The following is a 21188-nucleotide window of genomic DNA, read 5'->3' as shown; positions in this document are numbered from 1 at the left end:
CAAGAATTTTAGCCAATAACCCCAGTTCTTCAGCGTTAGCGCTCGAAACTTCACCTCATACCACTATACACTGAAGATGGTCCACGGATATTAGCCACAGGAATTTTACTCAAAAATCCCCCTTCTCCAGTACAACAGTTTGAAAATCCCCCAGTAAAAGAAAACGTGATATGCTCCTTGACAGCGTTCAGTCAACAGTGGACACCACAAGATCTTGAAAAAAAAAAAAATCCCAGCAAAGGATTCGAAACACCGATCATAGAGAAGTAACTAGCTGAATATCCGGCGTTGCCATGGAATTTATTTCAATTCTGTTAGGCCATTTCCTACCTGCCTCTCTGTCTCCTCCGCCTCATTATCTGTTAATGTACTTCTCCCCCCACCTACTCTCTGCCCCCCCTCCCCCACTCCTGCTCTTTCTCTCTCTCTCTCTGCCCATCTGCTACCCTCCCTCTCGTTCTGCTCTCTGCCCATTTCTTTTTCCCCTCTCTCTGTCCATTTCCTCTACTTTACTTTTTACGTTCATCTCCTCTTCCTCCTTCTCCCTGTCCGTCTCCCTCTCTTCCCATTTCTCTGCCCCTCTACCTCTCTCTGTGCATCTCCTCATCCTCTCATATCCCCTGAACAATGTGCAGTACAATGATATAATTTTGTAGGCACATTCAGCAGTATATGTGGATACTGTCTGCTAAATAGAGTCAGTGCCAAAGAAACAATAAATGTAGACGCCATACCTGATGCGACAGTTTTACTGCATGAACAGAGAAAATGTAGCCTTTCAACATTTTTTGGGGGTTTTCAGAGAGAAAAAGTTTCGTAAAGATTTGAAATTACGTGAAAAGTTTGCTGCAAGCTGCACAGATAGTAGCTATGGACTTTATTACCCAACGTGTACATTATGCAACAAATTACGTGGAAGTAACGATTAAACGTACTGAATATTGCATAAGCACATATGGGTAATGGTCGTTTGACAACAGTTCCCGCAAAGGTGACGTCATTTTGACGACACATGCTATATCAACAATCGCATGATCGGCTATCGACTTTCGTTAGCGATCGATACAGGCCATTCACAAGACGTGATGCGCGTGTACCGGAGAGTTACAAAAAAACGCGCCATTCTTGGAATGATTTATTATAATTATTGCTACAATAAAATATCACATAATAACTTACTGACGGTTAATGCCTTCACATAAGAGTTCTCTCTCGGGACTGAGTTATTATCGTCATTAATTTACAAATTAAGCATGAAACACAATTGTTTTATAATTTGCAGTAAGCCGCGTTTCAACGTAACGTAGCATTGAGAATTTATCACAAACACGTCACCATTATCATTAAATGTCACTTAACAGCACATCAACGATATAAGCCTTCAAGAGAGAGTGTGATAACCAAGACAGGAGACACACATCACATGGATAAATGCTAGCGTAGATTCGCATCCCACCACATGCAAATATTTTTTTTTCATGTTAGCGTTGTTAACACATTCTGGGACTTTTTTTATGAATGTAACACAAGCGTGTTCTGCCATGTTATTTACGTTCCGTCTGATATGAGAACGAAGGATGAAATAAATATTTAACGATTTCGGAGTGTGTGGTTAGGCAGCAACCTAAGACGAAAGTTTACACTGCTGCGTCTGGAACAAGCAACAATAAAATTCGCATTTTTCCTTGACACAAATATTTCGCTGTTTGAAACTTCCTAGCAGATTAAAACTGTGTGCCCGACCGAGACTCGAACTCGGGACCTTCGCCTTTCGCGGGCAAGTGCTCTACCAACTTTTTTTTTTTTTGGTCTCCTTCCTCCCCTTCAACCCATCCTTTACGCTCGCCAAGTGTTGCCTTCTCGGCCCGGCTTCTCCGCCTTTAAGAATGAATGTAACTTGATGATGTGGAAACGCGCTTCTTCTGAACGACGAACGAAGTATGCCCCTTCTGTTGCCTTTGTTTGCAACATGGCTTGAATAAAAATAAATGTAATTTCCATGGAGAAGGCAGTCTCATAATTGTTGTGGAAATGTAACTGCATCTGTAAATTTCGTTTTCCGTGCGTGGAAAAACGGAAAGAAGCAAACTCATTATTCCTGATAAGTATAATTTCCTTTTTCAGAAGGTAATGAAGTAAAATAGGCTTCTTCTGCTTGATTTTACGCTTAATTAACATAAATGTGTCTTCTTGTGAAAAGAAAAAGAAAGAAAGACAGAAACTAAATAAATGGTGTATACCAGTTTCATCACTGTTTCCCCGAAACCAAAGTAATAGATACACATAGGCTTAATTGGTCTATACTGATGATCTTCTCTGACTACATTCTGTTGGAAATCGTCCTCCTGCTACTTGAAGTACAAACTTTAACCAAAAATCATTCGTCTAATATACGAAATGCTTGGATGTGCAATGTAAATTACGCATTTCTATTGGTTACAGGATTGTTTTAGTTAAAAAGTTTGCGTAATTTTCTTTGTATTTTTTAGTACACATCAACTTGTGGTGCTCAGTTGTAAGGTATACCCAGAAGTCCTCCCTATTGCTTGATTCTTTTGTTAGGACGTAATGCATCGTTTGGCCTTTCAACCAGTTAATTGCGTTTCGTTTTGTTTTAGGGTAAGGTATACCGTCAGGGGTTAAAAATTCAGCAGGCGTAACGGCGTTGGGCGTAGTTCTGCTGATGCTCGCTATCTTTTGTCTTATGTAGAGCCATATTTCTTTTACCCTGTCACACAGCAATCTATGCTCTTCGGTATCTGGTATTTTACATAATGGACACAGCGGTGACTCGGCCAATCGAATAGAGTGAAGTTTAGAGTTCGTCGTAACTTTTCTGTTTACAGCAAAGTACCAGGTCGATTTGACATACGTTGGCAAGTTCCGGCAGTGAATATTTTCCCATATTGTTTCCCAGTTATAACAAGGATACTTTTGTTCTATGTCGTTTCTGGGTTTGTCTTTCATCAAGTTATTATAAAGTTCTTTAACTTTCATGATGTCTTTCCCAGGAATCCTTGCCTGTATATAGCTGTATTCTACGAAAAAGTATTTCAAGTGGTATAGTCCGTTGGGTATGTGTTGGACATTTATAGGTGCACTGACGTCAGCAGGAGCTATTTCGTTTAACAAATGTGCAGCAAGGGTACCACTTGGCTCTTTCCAGTGTTTGTATGTGGTAGCAAGGTATAAGGCTTGCGCTTTTTTGCTGACATCGGTAAGATTTAACCCACCACATTTCGTAGGGAGCATCAGAATGTCATATTTGACTTTGAAAATACGTCCGCGGCTCACAAAGTGTCCTAGTGCAGATGCGATGCTTTTCAACAAAGTCGCAGGTGGTGGCAGAACTTGTGCTACATAATTAACTTTGGATGTGATGTATACATTTGCCACTGTTACTTTTTGAAGTTCATCGAGTTTCCTAATACTATGTGCTTGTACAGAGGCGCGTATGCTGTTAAGTAATTTTCGATAATTCGCAGCAATAGTGTGCTTGATATTTCTTTTAAAATCTATGCCGAGACATTTCATGGTTACAAGCTCGCGTAACAGATCCTGCGTTTGCGTCCCAATTCCACGGCCGATGTTGAAAATCCCCGAATTTGTTCCATTAAGTTTTGCACCAGATGCCTGTACATATTTTGTTACTATTCGTAGTGCGCTCTGTACTTCAGCGCCATTCACGACTAGGAAGCCAACATCATCAGCGTATGCCTTGCACACGATCTTTTCTCCATGTATTTGTAGTCCTTGTAGATGTTTCATAAGGGAGGCAAGCAGGGGCTCGATGGCGATGGCGAAGAGTGCCATTGACATTGGACACCCTTGCCTAATGGAGCTGGTGACGTCAATCGAACGGCTAATGTGTCCATTGATGACAAATCTAGCTGAATTGTTTGTTAATGTATTTCTTACTACCGCAATTAATCGAGGTGGGAAGCCCATTGCGCCCATGGTGCGAAGGAGAAAACTATGGTTAACTCTGTCGAAGGCTTTGTCAAAGTCGAGTGATATGAGGGCACATTTTATTTTGCAGACGTCGGCCGTTGAGATTAGGTCCCTGTAATCACAGAGGGTCTGGAGAATTCTTCTGTCTTTGCCCACACTTGTTTGATAAGGGCCAGTGACGCTGGTCATTGTGGTTTTCAGCCTGCGAGCGAGGATGCGGCCAAAGATTTTGTAATCACTGTTTAAAAGCGTAATTGGCCTCAGAGCGCTTACAGATTTCGTATTCGTAGTTTTTGGCACTAGCACTACGAGTCCCTCACGAAATTCTTTCGGGATGTCATTCGCAGGGTTTAGCAGTTCGTTGCAGATTAGAGTAAACTTGCCTTTTACGAGGCCACTGAATCTGCGATAAAATTCTGCTGGAATTCCATCTGCCCCTGGACCCTTATTTTTCGTGCTTCCATATATAGCTTCTTCGACATCTTCTTCAGTCACTTCCGAGAGGAGAGTCTGTGCTTCCGCGTGGCATACTTTGCCCTGGAGGTTGATCATTAACTCGTCTTGAAGCTGTTCGTCAACCGGCTGACTAGACATTAAGGATTCAAAATGCTGTACGATTGCCTCTTTAATCTCTCTTTGCTTCGTCAGCTTCCTTCCATCATCAGTTGTTATTTCAGATAATATCTTGCGAGACGCCCTTTTGCTTTCACGAATGACATGATAAATGGAAGTAACCTCGTGCTGGGCTATGTTCTGGGCACGCGACCTTATTTGGTAGCCTTCCAGTTGTTTACGCCGTAGTGCTAAAATTTTTGCTTTAATTTTGTTAATTCTTTCGTGGTTGTCCACAACTGTTGCATCGCACTTGTACAAATCCCTTAGACACTGAAAGTAAAATTCTATAGTTGATTTGTACCAAAAGTTTTTGTCTTTGGAGTAGTTTATGAAAAACCTCCGTATTTTAGGTTTGGCATGTTTCAGCCACCAGTCAGTGCCAGAGTTGTACGAGCTAAATTTGCTTTCACACTCTCTCCATACCTTGTGAAATGCCTCCTGACAAGCATGGTCTTCCAGATGTGACACATTGAGCTTCCATGTGCCTCTACCTCTGAATGTCCCTTGTTTTATCAGATTGATTGTGCATATGTATGCAGCATGATCTGAAAAAACGGTAGGCCATACTTCGGACTGCAAAATGAGGTGTTTCAAATTGTGCGTTACATATATCCTGTCGAGACGGCTCGCCGAGTGACTTGTGGCGTGGGTGAAGCCAGGGGCTGCACCGTGCATATGTTCCCATGAGTCTATTAGTCGTAAGTCATTAACTATACGTTCCAGTTCAGTACACTTGTTGAAATTGGGAGTTTGGTCTTTGGCATGCAAAACACAATTAAAATCCCCTCCTAGGATAAGGTGTTCATATCGAGTTCCAAATAGTGGGACAATTTCTTCTTTATAGAACTCCGTTCTGCGGTGCCTGTTACTGGATCCTGAAGGGGCATACACGTTAATGAGTCGTATTTTGTTTATTGTGGCCGCTATGCCTTTACTGTTTGGTAGTTTTACTACATCTTGGACTACTATGCCCTCCTTTGTGAGCAGAGCCGTGCCCATTTCCGCTCCATGCCCTGGGTTTGTAATGGCGTTGTAGCCAGGTACGTTACCAAGCTCAATGTCTGTCACTTCTTGTAGAAGTATAATGTCACTGTCAGATGCGTATATAAAATCTTTTAAGTTCTGTAGTTTAAAGGAACTATGAATCTTATTAAGGTTTACTGTCGCGATTTTGTATGCTTGTAGGTCAGACATTCTTCGTTCTACTTGATCTAACTTTAAAAAACATTCTTCCGTTTTGTCTCGCAAACGTCAGCTTTAAAACGCGTCTTAATAATATTCTCCGGTAGCAAATGTTTCAGCGGTGTGTCCTTGTTCTTTAGAATGTTCGTTCGCGGAGACGTCGTCGTTGAAGATATCAGCCACCTGTGGGGCTAGCTTACAGTCTGTCTTAGTTTCTGAAATTTCTGTCATTTCAACGTCGGGATTGTTATGGTCGCTTTCGTCTGCCCAACTGGTTGAGGTTGTCGTCGTGGGTGGGACGAGTGAAGCTTCATGAGAGTGACTCGTTTCTTGAGGGTGGTTGGATGCTGTCGTTGTTGGTTTTCCTTGGACGTCTCGTTTTTCCAGCGCAGAAGGGGAACGCTCCACAGAAACTGGTGTCGCTTTCGTGTTGCTACAGATCTGTTGGCTTAAGGTACTACCTATTTCCTTCGCTTTTTGTCGGAGTATGGGAGCTGTCTCCTCTGCACCTTTGCGCGCCAGCCGGCGTTTCTTATTTTTCTTCGGAGAATTGCCTCTCGACGGACTTTCTTCAGCATCCAAGATAGTGTCGCTTTCCTGCAAGGTGTGTCGGTCTTCAGCTTCCGGCGGATCTGCTGCCTTTACAATTGCAGGCGCTTGTGTCGGTGGAACTTCAACTGTTTCCGTAGATTTGCGGGACTCTTGTAAGTCGTCAGCTATGACGGCACTGACGTCCATCGGAATTCCAGTGTTTAGAGAATTTGTATTTGCACACGATTCAGGGGCTGAGGAGACAGTCGGCCGTTCGCGTGCCACGGCGGCGTAGGTTCCTGGCAGTGTTGTCATCGCCGGTGGCCTGGCGGCCTCGCCGGCCGGCAGCTGTGCAACGCGCCGCTGTATACATTCTGCGCGAACGTGCCCAGGCTTGTTACAGGCGGCACAGGTTCGCGGTTGGTCGTCATAAATTACTATCCCTCTATATCCGCAGACATTGATGTACGACGGGATGTGCTTTTGTAACTCTACACGAAGCTGCCGTACGCCATTTAGCACTGGGAATTTATGCGCGCTTGACCATTTCTCGGCAAAGTTGCTGAGCACTTTCCCAAAGGGCGAAATTACAGCATTAATTTGGTCTGTTGTAATCTCAAAGGGTAACTCGAAGATTCGAATCGTGCGAATGCCAAAACCAGCATGTGCAACGGTGACTTCACCAACGTTTCCATCTGAGTGCTTAAATTTCATGACACCTCCGGAAGACTCAACTATTTTCTCGCACAACTCGGAACTACGCATTTTACCAAACACGACACAAGCTACAATCGACAGGTGGATCCCAATTACATCATTAAAGGAAAGCTTCACATCTTCTTCTAACCAATTTTCTACTTCAAACGACTTGGGTCTGGCATATCGAGGATCAAAAGTAAGTTTCAACGTATCTTTTCGACTTGGTTGAGCCATCACTGCATGCTACTCATTACTTCTCGAAGCGTTCTATAACAGAGTTTTAAGCCGCAGCAAGCGCAAGACTTACCACGCGGAAGCACAGACGGCGCAGCGCACACCAACTACGTCCTACCTCCACGCCGTCCGCCGGCGAACTTGACCAACTGAGCTACCGAAGCACGACTCACACCCGGTACTCACAGCTTTACTTCTGCCAGTACCTCGTCTCCTCATTTCGCTGTTTGTTTGCGAATGTGTGGTATTTCCTGAGTGTGTGGTTAGGCGAGAACCTAAGAGGACTGCTTAAATTACTGCAAATCAAAGGAGCAACAATAACGTTTATATTCTTCCTAGTCACAAATATTTCGCTGTTTGTTTACGGATACGTAGCGATTTCGACTATGTGGTTAGATTGGGACCTAAGAGTACAGTTTTAAATGCTGCGAAAAAAACTGGCTGCAATAAAATTCATATTCTACCTTTATACTAATATTTGGCTGTTTTATTTCCGTATATGTGCCACCTTTAGAGTGTGTTGTTAGACGGGAACCTAAGACGACAGCTTAAACTGCTGCGAGTGAATCGGGGAGATATAACATTCGTATCTTTCGTTGTCACAAAGTCGATAGCCTGTCGTGCGGCTGTCGATATTGCGCCTGACGCCAAAATGACATGACGTTTGCGGGAATTGTTGTGAAACGAGCATCACCCAACGCATATGAACAAGGGTAAGCATTTTTACAAATACGATAAAGCTCAAAAGTCAAAGGGTAAGTAGCTTTTTCAAAGAGAAAATATTTTTCCATAATTCGCTTAGTCCTCTGCAGATCAAGAATTATCCTGTATTGCACGCTTTATAAAATATTCTGTTTTCTTCGTCAAGGTTACAGCTACTTCGTTACCAAATTTCATCGAAATCGGTTCAGCAGGTTAGCACTAATGAAAACGTCATGCTTGGAGCGGCAGCTTTCCACTCATCTCAGTGTTCTTGATGTCATATATACTGAACTGTATGCTGTACGTAGACAAAACCTTGCAAGTGCACTCAGTGATACGTGTGAAGACTGCCCGCAATATGTGTTGCGAACACAGTTAGTATTAAAGAAGTAAGAGATTAAACCATTGTGCCTGATGCGAAAGTAAACAGCATAAATGTAGTAAGCGATAAACTTTTTCCCTTTCATCATTATGTGGGTGGAGGAATGGGTGGGTGGGGGGGAAATCAGTGGGAAAGTTTCGTACAGGTTTGAAATTATGTGTAAAGTTTGTGGCAAGCCACCAAGTGCTCTTGTTGTCAAATACAGGTTGAACAGAATCTGCGTATTCGCGTGTCGTGGCCTTAACAATCTTTTCATGCCCACCCCCACCCCTTCGACAGGTAGCTGGTTCTTATCCCCACAGAGATTCTTTCCAGACAGGAAGTGATGTGTGTACCAAGTGAATTTCTCGACCTCCGCTATCGGGTGGAGAAATGTAGGGTCCCCCTGAATAGGTCAGGCCCTTCCGGCAGCTATTGAACGCACTGGGTGTGACCGGCTGCAGATAGTGGCACATGTCGGAACGAATGACGCCTGCCGCTTGGGTTCTGAGGCCATCCTTGGTTCCTTCCGGCGGCTGGCTGATTTGGTGAAGACAACCAGCATCGCACGCGGAGTGCAAGCTGAGCTTAATATCTGCAGCATAGTGCCCAGAGTCGATCGCGGTCCTCTGGTTTGGAGCCGTGTGGAGGGTCTAAACCAGAGGCTCAGACGACTCTGCGACTATAATGGTTGCAAATTCATCGACCTCCGTTATTGGGTGGAGAACTGTAGGGCCCCCCTAGACAGGTCAGGCGTGCACTACACACCGGAAGCAGCTACTAGGGTAGCAGAGTACGTGTGGCGTGCACACGGGGGTTTTTTAGGTTAGAGGGACCCCCCCTTGGGCGAAACGATAAAATACCTGACGGCTTACCAGAGAGAACATCAGCATCGTTGATAAAGAACGTCCGTCCTCAGAGACCAAAAACAGGAAAAGTTAACGTAATATTGGTAAACTGCAGGAGTATCCAGGGCAAGGTTCCTGAATTAGTATCGCTTATTGAAGGAAATAGTGCGCATATAGTATTAGGAACGGAAAGTTGGTTAAAACCGGAAGTGAACAGTAACGAAATCCTAGACACAGAATGGAATATATACCGCAAGGATAGGATAAACGCCAATGGTGGAGGAGTATTTATAGCAGTAAAGAATTCAATAATATCCAGTGAAGTTATTAGCGAATGCGAATGTGAAATAATCTGGGTTAAGTTAAGTATCAAAGGTGGGTCAGATATGATAGTCGGATGCTTCTATAGACCACCTGCATCAGCAACCGTAGTAGTTGAGCGCCTCAGAGAGAACCTGCAGAACGTCGTGAAGAAGTTTCGTGATCATACTATTGTAATAGGGGGAGACTTCAATCTACCAGGTATAGAATGGGATAGTCACACAATCAGAACTGGAGCCAGGGACAGAGACTCTTGTGACATTATCCTGACTGCCTTGTCCGAGAATTACTTCGAGCAGATAGTTAGAGAACCAACTCGTGAAGCTAACGTTTTAGACCTCATAGCAACAAATAGACCGGAACTTTTCGACTCCGTGAATGTAGAAGAGGGTATCAGTGATCATAAGTCAGTGGTTGCATCAATGACTACAAGTGTAATGAGAAATGCCAAGAAAGGAAGGAAAATATATTTGCTTAACAAGAGTGATAGGGCACAAATCGCAGAATATCTGAGTGACCACCATCAAACGTTCATTTCTGAGGAAGAGGATGTGGAACAAAAATGGAAAAAATTCAGAAACATCGTCCAGTACGCCTTAGATAAGTTCGTACCGACTAAGGTCCAAAGCGAGGGGAAAGATCCACCGTGGTATAACAATCATGTACGAAAGGTACTACGGAAACAAAGAAAGCTTCATCATAGGTTTAAGAGTAGTCGAATCATAGCTGATAAGGAAAAGCTGAACGAAGCGAAAAAGAGCGTAAAGAGAGCAATGAGAGAAGCATTCAACGAATTCGAACATAAAACATTGGCAAACAATCTAAACAAGAACCCTAAAAATTTTGGTCATATGTAAAATCGGTAAGCGGATCTAAGTCCCCTATTCAGTCACTCGTTGACCACGATGGCACCGAAACAGAGGACGACCGAAGAAAGGCAGAAATACTGAATTCAGTGTTCCGAAACTGTTTCACTGCGGAAAATCGTAACACGGTCCCTGACTTCAGCCGTCGCACGGACGCCAAAATGGAAAATATTGAAATAAACGATATCGGAATTGAAAAACAACTGCTATCACTTAGTAGCGGAAAAGCATCCGGACCAGACGAGATACCCGTAAGATTCTACAGTGATTATGCTAAAGAACTTGCCCCCTTTCTATCAGCAATTTATCGTAGATCTCTGGAAGAACGTAAAGTACCTAGCGACTGGAAGAAAGCGCAGGTCGTTCCCATTTTCAAGAAGGGTCATAAATCAGATGCGAATAATTATAGGCCTATTTCGCTTACGTCAATCTGTTGTAGAATAATGGAACATGTTTTATGTTCTCGTATTATGACGTTCTTAGATAATACAAATCTCCTTCATCATAACCAACATGGATTCCGCAAACAGAGATCATGTGAAACTCAGCTCGCCCTATTTGTCCAAGAAATTCACAGTGCCGTAGACACTGGCGAGCAGATTGATGCCGTGTTCCTGGACTTCAGGAAGGCATTTGATACGGTTCCGCACTTACGTTTAGTGAAAAAAATACGAGCTTACGGAATATCGGACCAGGTTTGTGATTGGATTCAGGATTTCCTAGAAGAAAGAACACAACATGTCATTCTTAACGGTTCAAAATTTGCAGATGTAGAGGTAATTTCGGGAGTACCGCAAGGAAGCGTGATAGGACCTTTATTGTTTACAATATACATAAATGACTTAGTTGACAACATCGGTAGCTCCGTGAGGCTATTTGCAGATGACACGGATGTCTACAAGAAAGTAGCAACATCAGAAGACTCGTACGTACTCCAGGAAGACCTGCAGAGGATTAATGAATGGTGCGACAGCTGGCAGCTTTCCCTAAACGTAGATAAATGTAATATAATGCGCATACATAGGGGCAGAAATCCATTCCAGTACGATTATGCCATAGGTGGTAAATCATTGGAAGCGGTAACGACCGTAAAATACTTAGGAGTTACTATCCGGAGCGATCTGAAGTGGAATGATCACATAAAACAAATAGTGGGAAAAGCAGGCGCCAGGTTGAGATTCATAGGAAGAATTCTAAGAAAATGTGACTCATCGACGAAAGAAGTAGCTTACAAAACGCTTGTTCGTCCGATTCTTGAGTATTGCTCATCAGTATGGGACCCTTACCAGGTTGGATTAATAGAAGAGATAGACATGATCCAGCGAAAAGCAGCGCGATTCGTCATGGGGACATTTAGTCAGCGCGAGAGCGTTACGGACATGCTGAACAAGCTCCAGTGGCGGACACTTCAAGAAAGGCGTTACGCAATACGGAGAGGTTTATTATCGAAATTACGAGAGAGCACATTCCGGGAAGAGATGGGCAACATATTACTACCGCCCACATATATCTCGCGTAATGATCACAACGAAAAGATCCGAGAAATTAGAGCAAATACGGAGACTTACAAGCAGTCGTTCTTCCCACGCACAATTCGTGAATGGAACAGGGAAGGGGGGATCAGATAGTGGTACAATAAGTACCCTCCGCCACACACCGTAAGGTGGCTCGCGGAGTATAGATGTAGATGTAGATGTAGAAGCGGCTACAAGGGTAGCGGAGTACGTGTGGAGTGCACATGATGGTTTTTTAGGTTAGAGAATTCCCTTCCTAGGCCCGACAAGACGCCTCCTGAGACGCGGCAAGGTAGGAGTAGGCAAAATGCAACAGGGAATAACAGTATTAATGTGCTAACAGTAAACTGCACGAGCGTCTATAGAAAGGTCCCAGAACTGCTCTCATTAATAAACGGTCACAACGCCCATATAGTACTAGGGACACAAAGTTGGCTGGAACCAGACGTAAACAGTAATGAAATCCTAAACTCAGATTGGAATGTACACCGCAAAAAATGATTCAAATGGCTCTGAGCGCTATGGGACTTAACATTTAGGTCATCAGTCCCCTAGAACTTAGAACTAGTTAAACCTAACTAACCTAAGGACATCACACACATCCATGCCCCAGGCAGGATTCGAACCTGCGACCGTAGCAGTCCCGCGGTTCTGGACTGAAGCGCCTAGAACCGCACGGCCACCGCGGCCGGCTGTATACCGCAGAGACAGGCTGGACAGTGAAGGGGGAGGCGTGTTTATAGCGATAAGAAGTGCAATAGTATCGAAGGAAATTGACGGAGATCCGAAATGTGAAATGATTTGGGTGAAGGTCACGGTTAAAGCAGACTCAGACATGGTAATTTGATGTCTCTATAGGCCCCCAGGCTCAGCAGCTGTTGTGGCTGAGCACCTGAAGGATAATTTCGAAAATATTTCGAGTAGAGTTCCCCACCATGTTATAGTTCTGGGTGGAGATTTTAATTTGCCGGGTATAGACTGGGAGACTCAAACGTTCATAACGGGTGGCAGGGACAAAGAATCCAGTGAAATTTTTCAAAGTGCTTTATCTGAAAACTACCTTGAGCAGTTAAACAGAGAACCGACTCGTGGCGAATACATATTAGACCTCCTGGTGACAAACAGACTCGAACTATTTGAAACAGTTAACGCAGAACAGGGAATCAGCGATCACAAAGCGGTTACTACATCGATGATTTCAGCCGTAAATAGAAATATTAAAAAAGGTAGGAAGATTTTTCTGTTTAGCAAAAGTGACAAAAAGCAGATTACAGAGTACCTGACGGCTCAACACAAAAGTTTTGTCTCACGTACAGATAGTGTTGAGTATCAGTGGACAAAGTTCAAAACCATCGTACAATATGCGTTAGATGAGTATGTGCCAAGCAAGATCGTAAGAGATGGAAAAGAGCCACCGTGGTACAACAAACGAGTTAGGAAACTGCTGCGGAAGCAAAGGCAACTTCACAGCAAACATAAACATAGCCAAAGCCTTGCAGACAAACAAAAATTACGCGAAGCGAAATGTAGTGTGAGGAGGGCTATGCGAGAGGCGTTCTATGAATTCGAAAGTAAAGTTCTATATACTGACTTGGCAGAAAATCCTAAGAAATTTTGGTCTTATGTCAAAGCGATAGGTCGATCAAAACAAAATGTCCAGACACTCTGTGACCAAAATGGTACTGAAACAGAGGATGACAGACTAAAGGCCGACATACTAAATGTCTTTTTCCAAAGCTGTTTCACAAAGGAAGACTGCACTGTAGTTCCTTCTCTAGATTGTCGCACAGATGACAAAATGGTAGATATCGAAATAGACGACAGTGGGATAGAGAAACAAAATCGCTCAAGAGGAAAGGCCGCTGGACCTGATGGGATACCAGTTCGGTTTTACACAGAGTACGCGAAAGAACTTGCCCCCCTTCTTGCAGCGGTGTACCGTAGGTCTCTAGAAGAGCGTAGCGTTCCAAAGGATTCGAAAAGGGCACGTCGAACGGATGTGCAGAACTCTAGACCTATATCTCTAACGTCGATCAGTTGTAGAACTTTGGAGCACGTATTATGTTCGAGTATAATGACTTTTCTGGTGACTAGAAATCTACTCTGTAGGAATCAGCATGGGTTTCGAAAAAGACGGTAGTGTGAAACCCAGCTCACGCTATTCGTCCACGAGACTCAGAGGGCCATAGACACGGGTTCACAGGTAGATGCCGTGTTTCTTGACTTCCGCAAAGCGTTCGATACAGTTCCCCACAGTCGTTTAATGAACAAAGTAAGAGCATATGGACTATCAGACCAATTGTGTGATTGGATTGAGGAGTTCCTAGATAACAGAACGCAGCATGTCATTCTCAATGGAGAGAAGTCTTCCGAAGTAAGAGTGATTTCAGGTGTGCCGCAGGGGAGTGTCATAGGAACGTTGCTATTCACAATATACATTAATGACCTGATGGATGACATCGGAAGTTCACTGAGGCTTTTTGCAGATGATGCTGTGGTGTATCGAGAGGGGCCGGCCGAAGTGGCCGTGCGGTTAAAGGCGCTGCAGTCTGGAACCGCAAGACCGCTACGGTCGCAGGTTCGAATCCTGCCTCGGGCATGGATGTTTGTGATGTCCTTAGGTTAGTTAGGTTTAACTAGTTCTAAGTTCTAGGGGACTACTGACCTCAGCAGTTGAGTCCCATAGTGCTCAGAGCCATTTGAACCATTTTTTTGTATCGAGAGGTAGTAACAATGGAAAATTGTACTGAAATGCAGGAGGATCTGCAGCGAATTGACGCATGGTGCAGGGAATGGCAACTGAATCTGAATGTAGGCAAGTGTAATATGCTGCGAATACATAGAAAGATAGATCCCTTATCATTTAGCTACACTATAGCAGGTCAGCAACTGGAAGCAGTTAATTCCATAAATTATCTGGGAGTACGCATTAGGAGTGATTTAAAATGGAATGATCATATAAAGTTGATCGTCGGTAAAGCAGATGCGAGACTGAGATTCATTGGAAGAATCCTAAGGAAATGCAATCCGAAAACAAAGGAAGTAGGTTACAGTACGCTTGTTCGCCCACTGCTTGAATACTGCTCAGCAGTGTGGGATCTGTACCGGATAGGGTTGATTGAAGAGATAGAGAAGATCCAACGGAGAGCAGCGCGCTTCGTTACAGGATCATTTAGTAATCGCGAAAGCGTTACGGAGATGATAGATAAACTCCAGTGGAAGACTCTGCAGGAGAGACGCTCAGTAGCTTGGTACGGGCTTTTGTTAAAGTTTCGAGAACATACCTTCACCGAAGAGTCAAGCAGTATATTGCTCTCTCCTACGTATATCTCGCGAAGAGACCATGAGGATAAAATCAGAGAGATTAGAGCCCACACAGAAGCATACCGACAATCCTTCTTTCCACGAACAATACGAGACTGTAATAGAAGGGAGAACCGATAGAGGTACTGAGGGTACCCTCCGCCACACACCGTCAGGTGGCTTGCAGAGTATGGATGTAGATGTAGATGTAGAAGTTTGCTTGATATCGGGCCAGTGGTTTCGGAGCAGATGCTGAACATACATACATACATTTTTATAATACTTCCGGATATCTCTCTTTCACGTCATCCGATTTTGATGAAATATAGCCTGTACAATGCCTCTAGTTATGCTGAAGTTATCAGTGGAAACCCCATAACTATGTGCCTAATAGTTAGGGAGATTAGCGTTTTCAGAAAAGCAGACGGACGGACACACAGACAAGAAAGTTTTACTACAAGTTTCAACGAAGATGTTTTTTTTTTTTTTCATCATCCGATTTTGATAGCCCAAACTGTAGAATGGAAATCAGTCATGGGTTAAGTGTCAATAAACTGATTCTCAGTTACTCAATTGTTTTTCTTTCAACAAAAATATTTTGATGTAAAGACCTCAACAATATTCTTTATTTATTGTCTAAAGTAAGAGTCACACAATTATTGTATTTTTTTAAGTTTCCTACCTTTTGTCAATGAAAATAAATGCAGAGCAGGTATCGGCAAAAATGGGGTAAGTATCTATTGTTTTTAATAATAAACACTTTACAGACAGACTGTCCTTTGACCAAATTATTTTTAATCCTCCTTTTAATTTTACAGTGCACAAAGCAATTTTAATTGATTAACTGTTTGAGAAATGTTCTTTTAGCTACTTTCAGATACAGCATGTGTTGCAAATCCTTTTTCTTTTCAGCTGACAAATTGTTTTTACATTGTTGTGACGGTAAAACAAAGTTATTTATTATGGTGGTAATCCCTTTTATGAAAACCTTGACATTCATCTCGTCTTGACGACGCCAGGCGTAATTTTTTTCCCTTTAATATAACTACATTTGGAAATATTTATTGTCCCTTTGTTCATATGTGTATCGGCGTTTTTTTTAAAATAAAACAGTGCTCAGGCTGGAGCATAAGGAACCACAAATGGATTCTTAGGTGCCGCATGCTCCAGAAGTTTTACAAGGTCCTAGATACCTGAGACACTGACATTCTTCCAGCCTCTCCGTTTTTCAGTCTGGGCAAAATCTCTATCGCACGCTGCAAACAACTACAAAACTTTGTGGCAGTTTAGCCTCAACAGTGGGCCGGCACATACCGCTCATGTTATCTTTCGGGCGTCGTATGCCGTACTAGAAATGATCGCTGCGCGTTGCCCGCTTTTCAGGTTGTTGACAATAGCACTTAGGTGGGTTTTTCAGTTCTAACCAAAAAAAAAATTTTTTTTATGTCACTTAGCCCGTTATTGTATTTCCACTCTACAACTACGAGGGGCGTTTGAAAAGTCCGTGCAAAAATAAAAACTACTTCCGTGTTTGGGGTAAACCTTTTTTATTTTTCGACATAGTCTCCTTTTAGACTTATACACTTCGTCCAACGCTGTTCTGATTTGTTGATCCGTTCCGAATAATATGAATTGTTCAAGTCTGCAAAATAGCTATTAGTTGCTGCAATCATCTACATCTACATGATTACTCTGCAATTCACATTTAAGTGCTTGGCAGAGGGTTCATCGAACCACAATCATACCATCTCTCTACCATTCCACTCCCGAACAGCGCGTGGGAAAAACGAACAAACAACCTTTCTGTTCGAGCTCTGATTTCTCTCATTTTATTTTTATGATCATTCCTACCTATGTAGGTTGGGCCCAACAAAATATTTTCGCATTCGGAAGAGAAAGTTGGTGACTGAAATTTCGTGAATAGATCTCGGAGCGACAAAAAACGTCTTTGCTTTAATGACTTCCATCCCAACTCGCGTATCATATCTGCCACACTCTCTCCCCTATTACGCGGTAACACAAAACGAGCCTCCCTTTTTTGCACCCTTTCGATGTCCTCCGTCAATCACCTCCTCTTTTGAATAAAATCTTTGTCCCGCCAGCCATTTCTTCAAATTGGGGAACAAACAGTAATCCGACGGAACCAAGTCTGGTTAATAGGGGGATGTGAAACGAATTGGAATCCTATTTCCATTAGTTTTGCGACCACAGCTGCTGAGGTGTGTGCTGGTGCATTGACGTGATGGAAAAGGACTTTTTTTGTGGTCCAATCACCGTAGTTTGTCTTGCAGCTCGGTTTTCAAACGGTCCAATAACGATGAATAATATTCAGCTGTAATAGTTTTACCCTTTTCCAGATACTCGATGGGGATAACCCCTTGCGAATCTGAAAAGTCAGTCGCCATAGCCTTTCCGGCCGAAGGACTGGTCTTCGCCTTTTTTGGTGCAGATTCTCTCTTGGTAACCCATTGTTTAGATTGTTGTTTGGTCTGAGGAGTGTAGTAATATATCCATCTTTCATCCACAGTGACGAAACGACGCTTAAAGTCCTGCGGATTCTTCCTGAACAGCTGCAAACCATCCTTGCAACACTTCACACGATTCGGATTTTGGTCAAGCGTGAGCAACCACGGAACCCATCTTGCGGATAGCTTTCTCATGTCCTAATATTTATGCAAAATATTATGTACCCGTTCATTCGAGATGCTAACAGCACTAGCAATCTCATGCACCTTAACTCTTCTGTCATCCATCAGCTTATCATAGATTTTATCAATGATTTCTGGAGTCGTTACCTCCACAGGGCGTCCAGAACGTTCAGCATCACTTGTGCCCGTATGGCCACTCCGAAAATTTTGAAACCACTTATAAACTGTTCTAATCGAAGGTGCAGAGTCACCATAATGTTTATGAAGCTTCTCTTTAGTCTCCTGAGGCGTTTTGCCTTTCACAAAGTAATGTTTAATCACCACACGAAATTCTTCTTCGTCCATTTTTTGACAATCACTCGACTTCCTTGATTCACTCAAATGCCAATCACAAAGAAATAGACCAATATGGCTGAAACTTGGTGTGCATTCTTTCCAAAGATGCTACTAACTAAACATGACCTCGATACCCGCCGGTGGTGCCATCTCTCGGACTTTGCACGGACTTTTCAGACGCCCCTCGTATGCTCAAGCTACCTGCAACTCTGTTAAAATTCATTTACGAGTGTTAGTAGAGATTAACGAGTTCATAGACAGACAGACACTATGGTTTTACAGGTTTTCTATTAGTGTAGATATGAGGCGGCCTAACGACCCAGAAGAGATTACATTCAGTTGCAACGGAAGTCTGCAGAGTTACATAAGAGTACGCCTAGTGGATTTGAGAATCTGCTGATGGGATTTCCGCTATGCTAAGCTAACCAATGACACATGCGGCCGATCTCAAGGATACCTGCGGTACGGCTCCCAGCCCCCGGCGTGTCACCGCTGTCAGTGAGTGACGATGACGTCGGGGGCGGACTTGGTGGACTGCACGCTGTAGGGGCGCGACACGTCCCAGCCCGGGGGCGGCGGCGGGGGCGGCGCCGCGGCCCGGCCGCGGCCGTTCTCCACCTCGATGACGGCCTCCGCGCGGAACCTCTGCTCGGCCGTGGGGGCGGGCGGCACGGCGGGCGGCGGCGGCGGCTGCGGGTAGTGGTGGCGGTGGTGGCGCTGGTGGTCGTGCTGGTGCGCTTGGTGGTGGTGCGGCTGGTGCTGGTGGTGCAGCGGCAGCGTCGCGAAGTCCGGCGGCGGCGGGTGCCCCGGCGACGCTGTCGAACCTGCGGGCACCGCGAGGCGGAAACATAAACCAATCAGCGTGTCGCATTCCGCGCGGCTTCCAAGGTGGTGCCCAGTACCTTGCTGCTCCACGGACTGTACCTTGCTGTATTAATTCGCACAAAAGACGTTCGATGAGTAAACTGGTTCCTGATGCCATTATAATCGAGAACATGAAGAACTCAGGGAGCTTCTGGATTGTGGCAAGTGTATCGTGGACGCCACTCAGACAAGGAATACGTCCACCTTCAATCAAACCACATAACCTCCCATGCTGCAAGTGACGTAAATGTTTCTGTGGTTCTACCGAGTGAGATGTTCACCAGCTACGTGGTGAAAACACACAAGAAACCGGCTTCTGCTTTCCTGACTCACAAGGGGACCGCAGCTACTCGTCATCACGAATTTCGTCCAAATTTATGGAATACGGCAGGGCCTGGCCAGAAATGGTAGTTACAACGGAAGTGGATACTCGAGATGGCCTAGCTTTTAGGAAAAATACACTACTGGCCATTAAAATTGATACACCAAGAAGAAACGCAGATGACAAACGGGTATTCATTGGACAAATATATTATACTAGAACTCACATGTGGTTACATTTTCACGCAATTTGGGTGCATAGATCCTGAAAAATCAGTGCCCAGAACAACCACCTCTGGCCGTAATAACGGCCTTGATACGCCTGGCCATTGAGTCAAACAGAGCTTGGATGGCGTGTGCAGGTACAGCTGCCCATGCAGCTTCAACACAATACCACAGTTCATCAAGGGAAGTGGCTGGCGCATTGTGACTAGCCAGTTGCTCAGCCACCATTGACCACATGTTTTCAATTGGTGAGAGATCTGGAGAATGTGCTGGCCAGGGCAGCAATCGAACATTTTCTGTATCCAGAAAGGCCCGTACAGGACCTGCAACATGCGGTCGTGCATTATCCTGCTGAAAGGTAGGGTTTCGCAGGGATCGATTGACGGGTAGAGCCACGGGTTGTAACACATCTGAACCGAGCGAGGTGGCGCAGTGGTTAGCATACTGGACTCGCATTCGGGAGGACGACGGTTCAATCCCGTCTCCGGCCATCCTGATTTAGGTTTTCCGTGATTTCCCTAAATCGCTTCAGGCAAATGCCGGGATGGTTCCTTTGAAAGGGCACGGCCGATTTCCTTCCCCATCCTTCCCTCACCCGAGCTTGCGCTCCGTCTCTAATGACCTCGTTGTCGACGGGACGTTAAACACTAATCTCCCCTCCCTAACACATCTGAAATGTCACGTCCACTGTTCAAAGTGCCGTCTGTGCGAACAAGAGGTGACCGAGACGTGTAACCAATGGCACCCCATACCATCACGCCGGGTGATACGCCAGTATGGCGATGACAAATACACGCTTCCAATGTGCGTTCACGGCTATGTCGCCAAACACGGATGCGACCATCATGATGCTGTAAACAGAACCTGTATTCATCCGAAATAATGACGTTTTGCCATTCGTGCACCCATGTTCGTCGTTGAGTATACCTTCGCAGGCGCTCCTGTCTGTGATGCAGCGTCAAGGGTAACCGCAGCTACGGTCTTCGAGCTGAAAGTCCGTGCTGCTGCAAACGTCGTCGAACTGTTCGAGCAGATGGTTGTTGTCTTGCAAACGTCCCCATCTGTTGACTCAGGGATCGAGACGTGGCTGCACGATCCATTACAGCCATGCGGATAAGATTCCTGTCATCTCGACTGCTAGTGATAAGAGGCCGTTGGGATCCAGCACGGCGTTCCGTATTACCCTACTGAACCTACCGATTCCATATTCTGCTAACAGTCATTGGATCTCGACCAACGCGAGCAGCAATGTCGCGATACGATAAACCGCAATCGCGACAGGCTACAATCTGACCTTTATCAAAGTCGGAAACGTGATGGTACGCATTTCTCCTCCTTACACGAGGCATCACAACAACGTTATGGTGCACTGCCTGGCGGGCCACAGCCCTTCCCCTACACACCTGGACCACTTTGGCCTTAGCCGAAGTGTATGTGTGAATGTGGATCCCCGAGCACGTAACACAAAAATGTGATACACTCACACACGTAAGGTGGACGTTAAAAAACCGAAGACATAGGGCAAACGTTAAGAGACCCAAGTAACTGGAGGATGCTTAACCGAATCACTGATAAAATGTCAGGAGCGCTACACGTATGAGCAGCAACGACCATTTACAAGATCGCGGCCCGAAACACCACCCTAAGCCACAACGTGATGCATGGGA

At 44.5% G+C, this 21188-nt stretch overlaps 1 long non-coding RNA gene across 1 annotated transcript in view; it reads right to left on the bottom strand.

The window, feature by feature from the left end:
* Positions 1-18682, bottom strand: part of LOC126194774 (uncharacterized) — a 91131-nt gene extending 72449 nt beyond the window's left edge. Inside the window, exon 1 of the long non-coding RNA XR_007538503.1 lies at positions 18569-18682. This is a non-coding gene — a long non-coding RNA (uncharacterized LOC126194774). The remainder of the gene's footprint in view (positions 1-18568) is intronic.
* Between the last annotated feature and the right edge of the window lie 2506 nt (positions 18683-21188).

Source organism: Schistocerca nitens, chromosome 7 (assembly GCF_023898315.1).
Source record: "Schistocerca nitens isolate TAMUIC-IGC-003100 chromosome 7, iqSchNite1.1, whole genome shotgun sequence".
NCBI lineage: Eukaryota > Metazoa > Arthropoda > Insecta > Orthoptera > Acrididae > Schistocerca > Schistocerca nitens.
This window is presented reverse-complemented; position numbering and strand designations above follow the sequence as displayed.